This window comes from Balearica regulorum, chromosome 2 (genome assembly GCF_011004875.1).
Source record: "Balearica regulorum gibbericeps isolate bBalReg1 chromosome 2, bBalReg1.pri, whole genome shotgun sequence".
Lineage (NCBI taxonomy): Eukaryota > Metazoa > Chordata > Aves > Gruiformes > Gruidae > Balearica > Balearica regulorum.
In genome coordinates, this window is record NC_046185.1 from 32808267 (window position 1) to 32823440 (window position 15174).

The following is a 15174-nucleotide window of genomic DNA, read 5'->3' on the forward strand; positions in this document are numbered from 1 at the left end:
AAATTTCTACAACTGTTTTCCTTCTTCTACATACTTTAATTTTATTGAAAAAACCTCTTAAAAACCCCCTAACACCTGTGATGGCTTCACAAATGAAATCCCAATTTGACTACATTCCATAATCATTCAGTGTAACATGGTTACGCAGTGCCATTGTTCTCAAGACTTCGGAAGTGAAAGTAGAGAAATTATGTGGCATACCAGCATGAATTAAAAATCAATGTCTATACAGTTTATGGGCTAGAAGTACCGGGAGTTGTTGAATTTAGCCTGTTTAAGAGGCTAGCTACCTAAAGGAAGCCCAGACACATTTAAAGTACCTTCACTAATTCGTATTAGTTATTTTAAAAGGAATACAGAATAAGAAAGGGCACTTGATACATGGCTTGTCTATGGGATTTGGCATGTGTTGCTGGCTACCACAGGAGAGCTGCCATTTTCTTGGCAAACCTGCAGTGTAAGACCAAGAGGTGGGATTCTTCAACATTTACTCCCCCTCTTTCTCCATATATGCTTAATGATGGCATTGAATAAGGGGTTTTCAAATAAAACTCTCCCAGGCTTCGGCTGCTAAACGTTGTATCACGATCAGCACATTATTTAAATATAATTATCTATATTCAGCTTTCATAAGGGAACAAAAAAAAAAAAAAGAGAGAACTTGTCATTTAATAGCACGTCTGCTTTAAAGAAGGTGTATAATTATGCTTTTAAAATAAATTTTGGTTCCAAATCTAGCTTTAGCTTAGAGACAGGACTCTTTCCAGTGAGAAGATAGCTCCATTCCACAGCAACCTGTACCTAGATTCCCATCTCATGCATGGTCTGCCTTGTTGAAAGCAGAAACAGGGCAACAATTTAGCAAGAGTGTACTACTTCTACAAGAGATTATAGATTATATCTGTTGTCCGATACAATAGTATTGCTTTTGCACAGACAGAGGAGCAAGAAAATAGCCTTAACTCTTGAAAGTCAATTAAAGGAAATACAAGTGTCCATGCCAACTAGGGAGCTGGACAGCATCTTATGTAGTTTGAAAATCCCTTATGTAGTTTTGTCTGTCTGATGTTTCTGAAGTGACCACCAAATAGTGGTCACTATTACCAAAATAGTAATGGAGAACAGGGCTCTTTTACATTTTTGACAGTTAAAATATTTTTACTGTCAACATAGTATACATAGTACTAATAAGATCTTAATGGAAATTAGTGGGCAATTCAAATGGTTAAACAATGAAACAAAACAAAGAAAATGACCAGTTGAGATTTTTTTTTTTTTTAACCAGAAAAAAAATAAAGAAGTTGTTTTAAATCTACATAAAAAAAGCAATATGAAGTTGGATATCCTTCAGGTCATAACCTATAAAAAAAGATCATGCACTAAGACAGTTAATAGGTTTTACTTCTGCACTATCTAAGTTATATTTTACCTAGAGAGATCTACAGAACTAAAAGCCAAATATTTAAATTCTTACTATGTTCTTGCTGAGGCAAATTTCATCATGCCCATGCCCATAAAGATTTGGTCTCCCATCTACCACCTACTTTCAGTTCACAAATTCAGTTTTATCTTTCACTATTCCATAAAAACGGGCAGTGAAATAACAGCAGCAAAAAAAAAAAAAAAAAAAAAAAAAAGCAAACATAGTCAATGAAACAATACTACAGAGATCTTGGTTCTTTGGAAAGATGCAGTACAGAAGTTGTCATTCCCACAGACAACTATTGAGGTTATTGGAAGCCATTATAAGTAACAATAAATGTTTTGATATTTTGAAATTAACACCCTATGCAGGAAACAAATCACCATTTAAGTATCCACATGGGGACTCCGTGTTAGGGAATGGAAGAGGGTGAGCTACCATCTACCATCACTAGTCACTGCTCAACCTAAAGAGAATACTGAACGGCAAACAAAAACACGTTTGAGAAAAGAGTTATCTATTGCTGTGTGACTTTTTTACTTGCAGTTGATGAATGGACTTCTTGGCTTCTGAAAGGAAGGAGGGAGTTAAGGCATCACTTTTCAGGATACTCTCTATGAACAACTAAATCTATTGCTATAGGACCTCATAACCATAAAGATGGACAAGGGTCTCAAGCAAGATGAGAGCTGTCAAGCTCCTCATGTGACCCACATCTGGCAGCCCTGCTGAGCATTCCCACATCCATCCGAGCTGTGGGAAGGTTGATGTTAGAAGGTTCTGGGAGGATGAGGCCAGGTATGCAACACTGCAGTTCATGTATTTAGAATGGAGTGGTGCTCCAAACCAAGGAACAGGGTTAACACAATACTGAGCAAATACAGCATTTTGTTCAAAAGGAATGATTTCAGCCTTTGGGGAAAGTCTGTCCTCTGGGGGCCTCTATCCAGCAGCACTCCTTTCAGAACAGAGAGATGACACGAGATGCAAGCCCACAGAAGAATATGAAGACAGAAAACAGACCCTACAACAGGAGAGAGGAGTTCTTCCTCAACTGCTGGATTATTAGCCTATTGAGGATTCACAACAGACTGGAAGCTTGGAAATGCTTTGCACAAAAAAGACACAAGTTTCTGCAGAGAAACGTAGAGTAGATGTCTGTGTAGCATCAGGCCGTTTAGTGGAGGAGAGGGGGGAAGTTGTGTGGGCTTTGCTCATGAAGCATCTCCATATCTTCCTAACCTTGCACTTAATTCAGGATTCATGCCATAAGCAAATTTCTTCTCAGACACTTCCATCAACATGTACCAGCCTGCACAGCCAGTACTTTAAAAGGTACTGATCAACAAACTTCTCATCAGAAAACACAGCCGAGTGTCTGATGTCTATTCTTTAGAGAACTTGTTATAACACTGTAATGACTATTTTTGTAACAGCCACATCTCCTCTATTCACTGCTACATACAACAGCATGTGTATGGTTATTGGGGGGGGGGGGGGGAACGGGACCCAAAACACTGAACATTTATGATCAGTAGTCGGCGAATGTTTTGGGTCAAACTGCTGTGAGCCACTGTAATCCTTACAAACAACTCTCAACTGAAAAAAATTTATAGGTTTAGCCAACTTTTAACTGAAGGTCTGATAGCAAAATAGTTCTGCGAGTTACCTGAAGACCAGTATGACCCTTCCAACCAATCAGTGGTACCAAGGCAATAATGTGGAAGCCACTCAGAAACAGGTTTTTCTATCAAATAGTTTTCTAATTTTTGGCAGAAGCTTAATGCTATGGAAGGAGCTAAGAATGAGATTTAATGGACTAATTTTAAATACCTGTATATGTAGGTAGCACCTATATGAGGTGATTCATCTGACCCATATTAAGCATTTGTTTTAGAATGAATGCAACTAGCACCTTCAATGTGCTTATGTCTTCGTACTGAATAGAAAAGAAAAACAACACTCTAGAAGGTGAGCAGAGATCTTTATTATGCATGCATTAAGTTAGGTGACATTAATCCTACTCTAAATGACCTAAAAGGATTCTGGTCCATTGAATTTTTAAATTAAGCATATATAAAGTGCTTATCCACAGAAGACCTATTCCCCTCTATCTTTTTTATTTCTCCCTGTAGATATACATCTTCCTAGATATTACTTTACTAGTACTAATACTTTTGAAGTCAAAGCAAAGAAAGACTTCATTCTCATAGAAAAAAAAAAAATCAAACAAGAAATAGCACACAGAGTATGCAGTACACTGTTGTGTACTTTTCCAGTTAAATAGGAACCAGCTGTGGTTTTTAAGATGTAGCTGCATGGTGGAAGGCAACCTCCATTCATTTATAAGGGCTGAAATACTCAGCTGAACTACAGATTTGAATCCCTAAGTAATTTATTTTAGTTCCTGCAATTCCTAACAGTGAACCATGAAACTAACATGAAGATTCATGATCTTTAACTAGTTACAAGCCAAAAAACATAGACCATCTCTTCCATAGTAATATATGCTGTGCTGGTTCTGGCTGGGACAGAGTTAATTTTCTTCATAGTAGCCAGTATTGGGCTGTGTGTTGGATTTGTGCTGGAAACAGTGTTGATAACACAGGGATGTTTTCGTTACTGCTGAGCAGTGCTTACACAGAGCCAAGGCCTTTTCTGCTCCTCACACCACCCCACCAGGGAGTAGGCTGGGGGTGCCCAAGGAGTTGGGAGGGGACACAGCCAGGACAGCTGACCCCAACTGACCAAAGGGATATTCCATACCATATGACATGACACTCAGCATATAAAGCTGGGGGAAGAAGAAGGAAGAGGGGGACGTTCAGAGCGATGATGTTTGTCTTCCTAAGTAACCATTTCATGTGATGGAGCCCTGCTTTCCTGGAGATTCCTGCCAATGGGAAATGGTGAATCAATTCCTTGTTTTGCTTTGCTTGCGTGTGTGGCTTTTGCTTTACCTATTAAACTGTCTTTATCTTTTACTCTTCCAATTCTCTCCCCTATTGCACCAGGGAGGAGGGGGAAGGGAGCAAGCAGCTATGTGGGAATTAGTTGCTGGCTGGGGTTAAACCACGACATATGCCCCATCTGATAAAATACATAGCTTTGTTATGCTAGGGTAAGAACTAATGTGAGCCTTGCTCTTCATTATTTTAATATGTCAGTCGAGGTAATGGTTAGCAAGAAGGTATTAGCTAGCATTGCCAAGACTTATCTATGCATGTGGTGGGTTGGGGGAATATGACAGAATTACAAAACCACAATATGGGTGTGAAGAATCAGATCTCAGGTGGGGAGATATCATACAAAAGGGTACTCTGTCTGGAGGACAAGACCAGGAAGAAAAAACATCAGACAGAGATGGGGAGGAAGCAGCAATTGCCTTAAAGAACTCAGTGTTCAGTTAGAGAAACCAGTTAAGCCTGTACAAGCAGAAAGATAGCTTCAACTGTGGTGGACCCCTCCAGCTGCTCTACCAAGAGGTACTCAATGGCTAACGACTCAAGGACTTGACACAGGGCCATTGATTTGAATGAGGGGTTCGGCTCACTGAAAAGACGTTTTATGGGAGGAGGGGAAAGCCTTAGATATCTTACAATGGAAAGATTATCTGGTATTTTGTACTAACATAGTATAGTATTTTATTTTTATACTAATATTAGTATAGTATTTTATACTAATTCTTTGTATGGCATCTTTGTATTTACTAGTCACTAGTCACTAAAAAGTCACTAAAAAGCCTATTTAATAAGAAAACAGATTATCACTTTCCTCCTTCTGGAGGATTCCATCTTAAATATTTTAATTTTCCATCCTTGGAACACAGAGTATTTCCACCACTTACTGCTGAACCAAGATCTAGCACAATTATGGTGCATACTTCATTTCCAGGCAATACTCATATCATTACAATACTCATTTTCCTCTGAAACTGTGATGTATAAGGTTGTCTTAGAAGACCACCTTTCTTCTTATCTGACTGCTAGAGATTTGGCTTAATAGAGTTATCCTTCCTAATGCACTGGTCCCATTCCTAAAGTTAACTAAAGTTTGCATTTTGTGATGTTCTGCATTCTGACAATTTGATTGATATGTTTACAGCATCTGCAACAGCAGTTTGTCGGTAACAAAAGCATTTCAAAGGGAAAGTATGCAGTTAAAACAGCAAAAAGAAAATGTCTAGGTTAACAGTATCATGACAGCATTTAAAACTTAGGCTACACATTATCCTGGGTGGACAGGAGGATGCACCAGCATTTTTGTAAGATTTCTTCCAGACTTATTTGCTAGGATTCTTCAATGTTTCAGTACAATGTGTAGTCTAGCTATCAAGTATTCAAGATATCGAAATACTCCACAGTTTAGCTATCCTTAAACTCTTCTTAGTATTTAAAAAACAACTGTCCCCCTCCAAGACACTTTCCTCAAACCTTTAAGACATTGTAAGCTACTAGGCAGATGCAACATTTGTTGTATGACATATCTTTTCAGCAGGTTCTGATGGAATAGCTTAACTGACTGCATGTGACCGCCTTTTAAAATCATGCAGTCATGACTCATCATGAAAGTATGTGTTGCAGCATCCAGAACAGAAGAGCTTGAGCTTATTGCTGTTTCTTCTTGGGCAGTGTCAAACACAGTACTAGAAAGAAGGGATTTGCCTTTTTTTTGATAGCAAGATCATCCACGACTGTGTGTTACAAATATTTAATATTGGTTCCTATGTTTGCTTTTAATAAAATCAGATTACCTCTCACAAAGAAAAAAAGCTGCTAGCTTGGAGTTTGCCAAGAATACCCCCAGTGACACCATACTTTTCAGTATTTGCAAAGATAAATACCACTAGGCCAGCCCGTGAACGTGAGACAAGCAGCTTTTTAATAATATAAGTATTTGAACCTCTTTGTGCCACAATACATCAATCAGTATTTCATTCATGGTATAGTTGGTCAACTTTTTGGCTTCTCAATAATAAATTAACTTTTTCATGCGATTTTTTTTCCTGTGGCAGGCATTTAACATCTACTTTACATTTGAATTAGTTTTCACAGCCAGACATTCTGCCTTTCTTTTAATTACTATCTAGAAGCTACAAAAAACCAAAAAAAGCACAATTTGGCAGACAGCATTTCAGTTTTTGTGACTTAAAAGCAATTCAATTTATTGTATCTCGCACAATAAATTCACATCTTATATTGCATATCATTTTACTTCGGTTTTCTCTTCGTCTCAACCTTACATTTTTTAAGGTTTCCATCATTTTCGCATTCTGTTCCCATGTGTACACTGACTACTTTAGAGTCTAAGGACTGCCTGGCTCTGTTGCTATGCAACAGCATAGCCTACTTAGGGCTTCCTGAAATAATCGTCTCAAATGTGCTTTTTTTAGACTTGTTTCCAGCAGGAATACTTTACTGTTTCTTTATAATGGACCACTGATATCATTACCACAATATTAGACAGTGGTCACCTGGGAAGTTTTGGTAGCTACATAAGATGACAAAAAGTTTTGGTTGCAAAATTCAGGACATACCTCCTGCATTAGCACAAGGAGGTAAATATCTCAAATATTGATTTATGTTTGCCACATGTTCTCCAGGTATATGAGTGCCATATACTTATAAGGGGAAAAAATAAATATTAATTGTTGTTTGTCTTACTCTATTTCATTCAAGGGAAAAAAAAAAAAGTTCTCTAATGTAGAATAAGCCACCAGTCAGAAAAGAGAAAACTGTCCTGCGAAATATTCAATCTTTCCAGCCCCAAACAGCATTTTTCTTGTTACAGCATTCTAGTGTTGTTGCCGCAAGGGTGGACCAATGTGTTTTCTTTTATTATTACTGGCTTATTTGAGAATCTTAATGTAATTAATTTTTGTAACAAGATGTAGAGCAATATAAACACAGGGCTCTTGTTAAAGCATCAATCAACTCTAGAGGGCCAAATACCTTACTGTGCACCAGGCTGAGGGATCAAAGGAAAGAGGTCTAAAAGTACAAAAGAGATTTTAATGAAAGGAAATATTTTACCTCATATTCTTTTATTTTCCTTGTCCACCTTAGCAAGCTCAGAAGCAGTTACATCTATGGACAGCTGTGTGTCAGTCCAGAATTAAGGTAGAGAGAGAGGAAGGAGGTTTCCCAGACGCAGAGAAAATAGGAACAAGGTTTAAATTAAGGCCCTTGAAGAGGCAAGTCCATCTGCAGTCTTTTCAAGGAAGAGGGGGAAGAGAGCAGCAGTTTCATATTGTTTGCAAGATCCTAAGTCTTAAAGATAACTTTTTCTTAAAAATAGTAAGTTGTGGTAGGCACAGGAATGGGCATCTCAAAAACAAACAGATGAGGTGGTATAAAGGGTTATTTTCCATATGCGTATGTGTAGCCACATTCATGCATAGTAGCCAAGTTATGTAAGAATATGATTCAGCAAGGTATAGTGAGTGTGGCTCTCCCAGAGTGATGCATTTCAAGTCTCTGTTCTTTAAAAACACATAAAAAGTACAGCTCAGACTCAAATTGGTATCAATGCTGTTTTGAAAGCAAAGAGGTCAAGACCTGAAGAGCAACAACATTTGGAAGGATCTCCTTTATGGTAAGCAAACAGTCTGAAACCTGAAAATGATGCGTGATCAGCTGGAGGAGAGAAATGCACTAATAAGGAAGTTTTTCATCTTTCCTTTAGTACGTTCAGTTTGCATTTTACACTTTGCAGTTTTTATGGGCATTTAAAAGACAGGTCAAATGATTTCTAAAATAAAAAAGACAAAAAGAAAGCTCTCACATTTGCCATAAGTTTGAAGACAGGAACCTTACTGACCTCTTTTGCATGTCCATGTTTAAAAAAGAATCTAACCAAGCAAAGAGGAAAAAAAAAGAAAAACAAACAACAACCCTCCTTCCTGAATAATCTTATGTGACCTACGATCATTTTGAACACTTGGGATTGAAATATCTGCACTTTAGAGAGCTGTCCTTAACAATCCTGACAATGTGCTAGTACCAGATGGAAACTAAAAAATGGCTTGCATATACTAATATTTAATTAGCAATTGTGCTGCATTACACAATCTGTCCATGACACTCAGATTTGAGATGCATTTCTAGATGCAAACCCAGGTATCCTGATGAATATCATACCCAACAGCAGTTGAGGAAGATACAGGCTCTGCAAACCACCCATATTTACAATCAGTGCTAGTTATAGCTTTGAATCTGAGAGTCAAATATTGCTTCCCCCCCCCCCCAATTTGATGCCAAACTAAAGCTCAAATACTTCTTATCCCTCTAATGTCCCAATTCTTTATCCAAAAGAAGAAAGAGACAATTGTAAGAAGATAACAGGGTGTGCAACTTACAAGAGGGGATGGTGGAAGCATATAAACAAAGTAGAGTTTCCTTGACTCTCATAGAACTCATTCATTTCAGCCAACCATAACAAATTGCTTAATCACTTCGAGAGATAGCCTAGTAAAAAAGCATACAATAGACATTTTATACTCATGCCAAGAAAAGTTATCCGACCAAACGAACACATATTTTGTGAGCTAGAATTAAGAGCTTGAGGTGCAGAACTCTCCCTTTCACAGCAGTTGCTGAGCACTAAGAAATGTTAAAAGAACTTAAGAAGAATCTGAACATACAGTTCTTCCTACTTGCAATAAAGTGCAAACCATGTTTTCTGGATATGAGCATAAACACACAGGTATGAGCAAAAATAGAAGAACTTACAGAAACCTTTACTACTGTACAAAGTTTCTGAGAGGAATTCATGTTGTGAGGCCACATGAGTGCTTCCATACTGGACCTGAAGAGCTTACCTGACCCTTCAGAGGCCATGCAAAGCACAGAACCCCTCCTTTTATCTACCTGCTGGTGTATTGTTGATAATGCAAGGAAGTACCAGCTGTCTGCTTATAGTAAGAATGCATATGTGGGCAGAATATTTCCTAAGACTTCCAATTCTGAAACACTGGCAAAGTGAGAAAAAAACCTCTCAAGAATCACCCACACACGTGAGTTTCTGTACACCATTTTTTCCATAAAAGGCAAGCTGCAGGTATAACCTCAAAGAGGAAGAAGATAACTATATAAAAGATGTTGCTCCAAATCTAAAGCAACAGAAAAACCACACATACATATCTTATAATCACTACAGAAGTGCCTTGTTAAAGTAAAAACTAAACTTTAGAAATAAAGAGAATAAAAGGATTAAGTAATTGAGAACCAATGAAAAGACCTATAGGCAGATCATGGTAAGAAAGTGCATAAAAATAAACCCAAGTGGTCTCTAAGATTGAGCAGGAAGAAAAAAATCAACACTAAATGCACCCTGGAAAAGAAGAGAAAGAAATATCCTTTATAACCATTATTGCTCCCGGCAAAGCTCTTAGGATGCTGACAGCTAGATGTAAGCCTCTACCCCATCCCAACTAAAACTATCCACCTTTGGACCTAGATGAACATGGGAAGGGCCCTAACACCAGAGAAGATGAGTAGATACCAAGAAGGTTTCCTATACAACAATTTGAGTGTTCAGCAAACTTTGAAAATTACCTCACCTACCCATGTAAATATACATAGAGATATATATATACACTTGCCAAGATGGGTACCATTAAATATTCACTCCATCTGCAAAACTACTTGTATCTAGATTACTTACCAGTAGAGTCTGTGAGCTTAGTAGATTTTCTATAAGCTGTACAAGAACTGCCTAGTATTCCAAATGTTTGTCTATTAAAAAAAAAAAATCTTTGGGTACCTAAAATAATTAGTTTTAAAGAACCACCTGTGGTGGGTTGACCTTGGCTGGCTGCCAGATGCCCACCCAGCTGCTCTCTCACTCCCCCTCCTCAACAGGAAGGAAGGAGAAAACAGGATGAAAGAGCCAAGTGGATCGAGATAAAGACAGGGAGATCTGTTACCAATTATCAGCACTGGCAAAACAGACTCAACTTGGGTAAAATTAATTTACTGCCAATTAAATAATGTTTGAAAAGTGAGAAACAAAGACAAGTTAAAACAACACCTTCCCTCCACCCCCATCTTTTTCTCAGGCTCAGCTTCACTCCTTTCAGCTCCTGACTGCTTTACCTCCTCCCCACCACAAGGCAGCCCAGGGGAATAGGAGGGTGCACTCAGGTCAGTCCCTAACAGTTCCTCTCTGCTGCTTCTTCCTCCTCACACTTTTCCGCTGCCTCAACATGGATCCTTCCCATGGGCTCCAGTGTGGGCTCTCCTCAGGCTGCAGTTCTTTCAGGAAGTGCCAGGCAGCTCCATTGTGGCACATAGTGCTCCACTGTGGTTTCCCCCACAGGCTGCTCCAGTGCCTGGAGCACCACCTCCTCTTCTTCCTCCTTTTTCTTCAACCTTTGCGTTCCCCCTGCTGTTTTTGCTTTTTTGTTTGCTCCTCCTCTACCTGTGTGGTGTTTGTTTTACCTTTCTTAAATATGTTTTCCCAGAGGCACCACCATCTTGGCTGCTGGGCTCAGCTGTGCCCTGCAGTGGGTCCATGGAGCCGACTGGAACCAGCTGGGTTTGTCTTAGGGCAGCCCTGGCCTCTCCTCAGAAGCCATCTCTGCAGCCACCTCACTGCCAACACCTGGACACCAACACCCAGAATACCTGTCAATACAATTCATATTCATCACAAGATACTAAGGGGATATAAATGGCCATGAGAAGCACTTACTATGTTTTCCAGTCTCTTCCTTAAACTTCACTAATTGCTGAGACTGCCCTTCTGTCACTTACTTTCACTTCAGACTGGGAAATCACAGGCACGTGATGATCTCAGCCGTTACATGTCCCTGATATCTCCCAACTGATATGAGGCAGTCTCTTTCCAAGCGAAGGCTATGTGGCAAGTATGTTAATACCACAAGAGATCATAATAAGGCACTATTCTCTAATCACCAGTCTTTACCATCACAGACCAAAAAGAAAATCTCAGTGCTCTCAAAGATCATGATCATTGTAGCCATGACTTTTATAGACACCAGAAGCAATGTGTTTTTCCCCAAGACTGAAGCCCTTATTTTACATGAGAGGACTAGGAATCTTTTCTCTGTTACTTTAAATAACTTAAACATGAGATCAGCTTTGACATGTTTAGGTTTCTGTACCAAGAAAGGTAGAGGAGGAGTATATAGTAGCTTTTCAAGCCTATAGGCTGCTTCCAAGAAAGCATTCACTATAGAAAGTTACAATTTTTTTTTATTTTTTTTTTAAGATCACATCACATTATTCACCTGAATTAATGCCTCTCAGAAGAGCAAGAAGTGCCAAGAATGCAAGCATATTGCAAGAGGTGACATGTTTGTTTGTGGGTTTACTCTAAGCATTGATTAGCTTGTTTAAAAAGTCAATGCTTCACAAGAACAATAGGTAAGACGACAACACTTGCCTATATGCAAGTAGCACACCAAGTTTGGGTGAATGAACACAGTATGTATAGACTGATATTTTCAGTTTCAGGTGACCGACATGAGATACTAAAAAGGACCTCATGCTTCAGAAATCAGTAAGAACCAAACTTTCTTTAAAAAAGTATCTTGGGTTAAGTAGTGAAATAAACTAGCAAGCCTAAGCCTCTTATCAGTTGTGAAAATTAGGCTTAATGTAATGTTGAAATGTAGGACACCACTCATGAAATTTGAAGATCTAGTACAAGCTTCAAGACCTGAAGTTGATGAAAAAACCCCACTGATTTCAGCCGAGTCAGAAATTCATCCACACTGTAAAAAATATTACAGGAAGGAAGGGGTGGGGAAGAGAAGACAAAGACATTTTTCTTTCTACTACTAGGCAATTAATGCCCACATTTTCTAACATGACTATTTAGGCTGGATTAAAAGCTTCACTGAACATGTGCTTCATAGGCAGTGTTTTGGTAAGTAAATTTTAACTTTCAGTGCAATGTCTTTGAATTTTGCCATCCCGAACACCAAAAATTAGCTTTTCTATCCTTCCCTTGAACAAAATTTACCATTGCTACTGCATACCTTTTATCTACAGCCTCCTCATGATCCAACAGAAACAGCACCATTATTTTCAAACAAATAGTACTGATGTTTGCATTACAGATAATATTCCATATTTGTTTTCATCATAGACTCCAATAAAATCAGAGCTGAGCTAAAAATGGAAAGATAAGATGAATCTTCATTTCAGAAAAGCTTTTCAGCACAGTCTGAATAAAATAACATTGAAATGAGAGAGATCTTAACTATACCCTGCTCAGCCTCAGTGTCTATTTTAAATCTTTCTTTCCAAAATGCTCCTCCTCTCCCTAAAGCATTGCTTGTTAACCTGTTGTCAGAAATATCTTTGAGTATAACTTTCAGAATCAAGCAATATTTTCCCCCTTTTGTATTTTGCCACTATTCTTGCTAGCTCCTCTACAGGGATTATTCAAATATTGATACTCAAATATTAAAATAAATTTCTTTTAAAATAATTATATTATTAATTATTGAATATAAACTTTTAAAGTTTATATTTAAAGTTTAAACATGCAAAACACTGAAAGGGAAAAAAAAAAACAAGAATCCAGAAGACTAATTGAAATAGAAAACTATTTCCCCCGAGCTGACCTTTGGATGAAGACTCACACTCTCTGGGCATTTCCTTTCTGTGTGAAGCACTGCTGAATCCACGTGTCCTGACATGTGTCCCTTCCTTTCCACACAGCTATCTTGCATTATGTCATTACTGGAATAACATTTGTATACAGACAGTGATCTACATGTGCCAAGGTGGTTTTTTGGCAGTCACTACCAATCTTTTAGCCATTTGACTTGTGTGCCAAATGAGACAAACTTAGCCAAATTCCCTTTGACTTTATAGATATTTGCCCTGAAACTCCACATACATCACATAATATGAGGATTCTTAGATCCATTAAGTAAATTATTCTTCTGTTTGGCATACCTTAGTATACCATTTAAGGGACTACCAAAGCTAATGGGTTCAACAGAAAGAAAAAATAAACTCAATCAAATTTTCCCCACAAAAAAATAAATACAGAAGGATTTTTTTTTCTTTTCTTAAAAAAGGTACAACTGGACTGCAGAGAGTGTGTAAAGGTGCACAGATTCTCTGAGTTTGACATCTGAAAGCAGATATTATTTGAAAACAGGATTAAAATGAAGAGCTATGTCATCTTCAAGACAAAAACAGTAGCACAGAAAAAGGCAGACACAATATTCACCTTAGGAACACAAGCAGAAAGAAGGGGGTTTGTTTATTTTTAGAAAACAAACAAACCAACCCCCTACACTCCCAAGAGAAACACCACTACACCTCTCCCACTCATCACACACAACACCAAATGCTTCTTATCCAATGAAACTTATCTGAAACATTTTCAGTCAACTTTCCACTTAAATGATAACTTCAAGAAAAAAAAAAAGAAACAAAACCAAAAAGATCACCACTAGGAAAAAAACCCCAACAAACAACAACCAGATAAGTTAACGCAAACCACCACCTCTAATTTGATTAAATACAGATGGTGATTAAGTTGCCAACAAAGGCAAACTGGTTTAGTCTGATTATTAAGCATGTAATCAGATACTACAGAGAGCTCTAATGTTACCACATAAAGCTTTTATGAAGTTGCATAGCGTTATGTCTTTCAGATGCTATAACAGTAGCAATCAAGTATTTCAGAGCTAAACCTTATGACTCAGACAATGTTTGCTCTATTCAGCTTCATATTAGGTTCTTTCTTCTACATTCTTCCTATTAATCTTGGGCAGTCTAAAACAACAGTAATAGGGCAGAGGTGCTCCAGAGACAGATCCGTGCCTGATACTAGATAAAGAGAGTATTCTCCTGTAGAAACAAAGGGCTGATTAGATACATTGAGAAAAATAAGTCAGCTCACGTGCTTCATTATGAAAATTTATCTCAGCATACTATTATAAGACTAAATATATTTTTCCTTAAAACACAGAGACAAAACCACGCTGTGTTTCAAGGCTATTTCTATTTGCTCTGAAGTAGTCTCAAAAATATGGTGTTAAAAATATGGTTAACATCAACTAGATCAGCATAGAATTTAGTAGCTATAATCCTATGCTAGTTTTGTTATAAAAAAGCAAGAATTATAAATAGGTAAAAGCAAAGTATAAACTATAATAGTGCAGAATGATTAGACAAAAACCCCGTGGTCTATATAAGGTGATTACTTCATGTTATGACACTAGGAACAATGCTGGCAAATACACCACCCTTCTGATTGTCAGAAAAAAAAAAAGTGTTTTCTCTATCCAGAACAAGGATTTTTCACTAGCTTTCCTTAACAAGCCTGTGCAGAAAGACTTTGGCAATTGTTGGAAGTGAATACACTTCAGGAGAGGAAGCTACTAGGTCTCCCAGAACAGTGTTGGCAACATTCATAATAAACAAAAAAGCAACAAAAGCTGTGAACTTCTACGCTCTTTACTTGATTTCTGTTGTTTCTTGTCCCACACCAGGACATTTTGAATGATATACAGTTATTAATTTAAATTAATTTACTTATAATTGCTTTAGATTTCACAGATATCAGCATGTGATGGAGCTGATTCTATGTGGGTGGATTTAATGGAAGGATAAGTTTAGTTTGCAATGCCTGTTGTCACATATCTGTGTTTTTCTGCATCAGAATAAGGTACATTAAACAATGACAAACTCATTAACACCTAAATGTGGAATTGCTTATTTGGTTTGCCTCTCATTGTCTTAGTGAGAATTTCACTTTGC

The 15174-nt window shown here is 37.8% G+C and overlaps 1 protein-coding gene across 4 annotated transcripts in view; it reads right to left on the reverse strand.

Annotated features, from left to right (window-relative positions):
- Window positions 1-15174, reverse strand: part of PKIA (cAMP-dependent protein kinase inhibitor alpha) — a 46260-nt gene that overhangs the window by 13057 nt on the left and 18029 nt on the right. Inside the window, exon 2 of one of the 4 annotated variants that reach the window (XM_075743850.1) lies at window positions 12429-12561. The exons of the other annotated variants lie outside the window; for them this stretch is intronic. The gene's annotated coding sequence lies outside the window, so the exon portion shown is untranslated. The remainder of the gene's footprint in view (window positions 1-12428; window positions 12562-15174) is intronic. 4 annotated transcript variants of the gene reach the window in all.